This window comes from Limulus polyphemus, unplaced genomic scaffold, assembly GCF_000517525.1.
Source record: "Limulus polyphemus unplaced genomic scaffold, Limulus_polyphemus-2.1.2 Scaffold79107, whole genome shotgun sequence".
Lineage (NCBI taxonomy): Eukaryota > Metazoa > Arthropoda > Merostomata > Xiphosura > Limulidae > Limulus > Limulus polyphemus.
The window spans coordinates 21-3747 of NW_013744703.1; the positions used below are offsets into that span (position 1 = coordinate 21).

Here is a 3727-nt window from a genome sequence, read left to right on the forward strand (position 1 = left end):
GTAGTACTGTCTTCCCTATCTAATGATTTAACTTTACCAAACTTGGACATAACATCTAATATCCATTGTTCTTGTATTTCATAGGGAAGCCAATGTAGGCGACCCGTTACAACTCTACTGTCCAGAGACTGAATATTGCAATTTAAACCTTTAATGGTGAACTTACCATGATTCAATAAATAATTTTTATGCTCCTCAGAAGATACCGATAATAACCATAAATGGTTAAACTGAAGATTTCCAAACGCTACCACATTTTTCAATCCAATAACCGAGTCAGTAGATTCCCTAAAATCTTCACGAAAGTATGGTCTACCACGAATATCACAACGAAGCAATACCGTTTTCTCAAATCCAAGATTTCCAGGTAACAATGTATTAACACCTCCTTCCATACTAGCACTAGAACTACCCTGACAACTTCTCCCGTTCGAACCACTTGTAGAGCTCATCACAAACACGTTCAAACTCTACGAAGCCCGACGTTGTTTAACTTCGGTGATCTTTTTTTTTCTTTATTTAAAACCACCCTCATAGAGAGGGTATGAACATATTTACATTACATCAAACATACATGATCTTAAAGGGAAATAATAACAACTAAATAATACATTTACAAAAAACTATAGAACGAAAAACACTATATGCAATAGAATACATAACAGACTGAAATATATGACATAAAAAAGCAATACACCAACCAACATTTATAAGTCGATATCAAGCTAATAGTTTGCAAAGAGCATAACCTTCCCCACACTTATAAACTAGTTTTCCCTGCTCTTCGTACAGATAATAAAAAGCAATTAATTTTTCTGCAACAAAAACCGCTGATAATCAAAATATATACGATCTCTTAATCGTGCCTTATAAAAAGAAACCAATGAAATAATGGCATCGCTGGCTAGCTTAGCTCCACGAGCCGAATAAATAATTGATTTCGCCCAAGACGTCAACAAACGAAACAACTTACTTTTTACCCCAACTAATCCCTTTATACTACCAACTAAAGCTCTGTAACTCTTTTCACCAGCAGTTAAATCCCGACCAACCAACTGATTTAAGAGAAGAAACACAAAATTCCAAATGTCGTGCACAACTGGACACTGAAAAAATAAATGAGAAATTGTCTCCAAACATTCCTCACAAAGAGAACAAAAACCTGAACCAGGTACAGGCATATGTACCAATTTAACATTCGTAGTAACTGCGTGTAACCACAACAAATAATCGAGTTTACGAAGATCATATCCCACAAAACGATCAAAAGCCCGAGACCAGATAATCCCCCAATCAGCTGGAGCAACGATAGACAACCAGAAAGTTGGTGTGTGAAACTGGAAAAAGAAAACCCTTTTTAACAACCGAGTCAAAACCTTAAGAGGTAACCTGGATAACTTCTGTAGTTCTCCTGTAAATGAATTATGAAAAAAACAGGGAGAAAGAAAATGAACAATCAAGAGAAGGCAAACAAGAGACAATACTTTCCCTCCAAAAAACAGGTAGACTCTTTAAGAGTAAAGTCAATCGTTTTGAAACAAAACATGCACTTAAAGAAGGAGAACAATCTAATATCTGTTCAACCACAGCCGCATGCCGTAAAATTCGAGGAATAACTTCATACACCAAATGTTTCACCTGTAGAATTCCGGCATCAATAAATTCACGAAAATAGTAACATTTTCCAGAAGTACCAGTCAAAATAGGATTAAGAAAAAGAGACTGATTATAAATATCCACGATCTCCGTGACAGGTGGTTGTTGCGACCCATGTGACAAAAAGCCCCAAGTCTTAAACATCTCCCTGAAAAACAAGGGTAAATTGCACAAAAATCGAAACGACAACTGACAAGTAAACACACGAAAACCCAGGTGAAGTCCCCCCACTGCATTAAGGTAATATAATAACAAAGCAAGTAAGACAGTATGAATTTTCCCATCCAATCCAGCCTGTAAAAAATTCAGTTTTTTGTGGAATGGGGGTATTCATAAGGTTAGGTATGAAATATTGATTAAGGATTATAAAGATGGGGGAATTAATTTATTGGACATTCGTATCTGTAAGTATGCTTATAGCTTATGTTGAGTTTCGTCGGGACATGCTTAAAACTTCTCACTAAGAGGTAAAACCTGCAAATGATACCATAAAAGAGAAGCCGCTAGAGAATTAAGAACTAGAGTCTTCTCCTTTAAAGATAAACCTCTGTGCCTCCAAGAGACCAAAACTTTCTTAAACCTGCAGGCGATCCCTGACCAATTGACCTCGTACATAATATCACTATTATCGTGAAACAGTATACTCAGAACCTTCAAAGGAGTACTACTTACAATAATCCCATTTACACATTCATCCCGACGACCTGCCCATTCCCCTAACCACAATCCCCGGCTCTTAGTAAAATTTATGACACTACCCGACGCCCTACCAAAAATAGCACACGCATCTAACACATTAGATATGGCCGAAATATCTTTTAATGTAACAGTTAAATCATCAGCGTGCTGAAATAATAAACTGACAGAAGGAGGTATACTCATGCCATGAAACGCCACCTGACGTGTCAACAGTGCGTGGAGGGGTTCAACGCACAAAATATACAACAGTGCAGAGAGTGGGCATCCCTGCCGTACTCCCCGAGTAACAGGAAAATCTTCTGTGAAAAACCCATTATATTTAACCACACTAGATACTTTGAAATAACACAAACGAATCCACTGAGTAAATCGATCCCCAAATCCCAAACGTCGTAATAAACCAAATAAATAAACATATTCAATCCGATTAAAAGCTTTCATAAAGTCCAACTTTAACAAAATACCCCCTTGGTGGCAATCATGAAGATGGTTCATAAGCAATTTTAAAGTTAAAGGTACAGCAACGATATCTCTCCCAGGCACACAACCCCTTCTGATCAGGTGACACTAAATTTGTCACAACCCGAGATAAACGACTAGCCAAAATTCTCGACAAAATTTTGTAATCGGTATTCAAAAGTGTTGTGGGACGACCATTTTCTACATATCTCCTATCTTCCCCTTTCGGGATCGGGACAATAATACCGATCTTCATACTATCAATTAATTCCTGCTGATGGAAGAGATCGTTCAAAACAGTAACAAACTCCTCGCGAAAATAAGGTAAAAAACAACGGTAAAACTCCACAGTAAACCCATCAGAGCCAGGGGACTTATTAGACGACATCCTTGGCATAACATCCTGAAGTACAATATTACCCTCACACGAAAGACTATCAGATGGACTTAAAGTACGGGTAATATGAGAGAAAATGTCCTCCACATCGGGAGGGTTAACACCTAAATAGTTCATATTTCTCTTGCAGTTTAAAACTAGTCGTATAAATACATGTTACTTAATATTTCAGGTTTAGCTACAATTAGTAAATGTACAAATGCGTTAAAGTAAAACGAAATGTGTTATGTCAGAAGTGGGATTCGAACCCACGCCCGGAAAACCGGACTGCGACCTTAACGCAGCGCCTTGGACGGCTCGGCCATCCTTACTTGTTTTATCTCTTGATTCACTTTTAGATATTCTTGTTACTTATTTTACTTTCGGGGTGTTGTCCTGGGCAATTTGCCCACATCATTGGTTTTTTAATATCCTGTGCTTTCAATATTTTCCTTCTGACGCAACAGTACACCGCTTAGCTTTGTTCTTCACTAGCCGAGAGAATAAAATGCCAAAACACTGTTGCGTCAGCGAGAT

The 3727-nt window shown here is 37.7% G+C and overlaps 1 non-coding gene across 1 annotated transcript; it reads right to left on the reverse strand.

Annotated features, from left to right (window-relative positions):
• Positions 1-3438: 3438 nt before the first annotated feature.
• On the reverse strand, positions 3439-3522 carry Trnal-aag. Its single transcript has one exon. It is a non-coding gene; the product is annotated as a tRNA-Leu (tRNA).
• Positions 3523-3727: the final 205 nt, after the last annotated feature.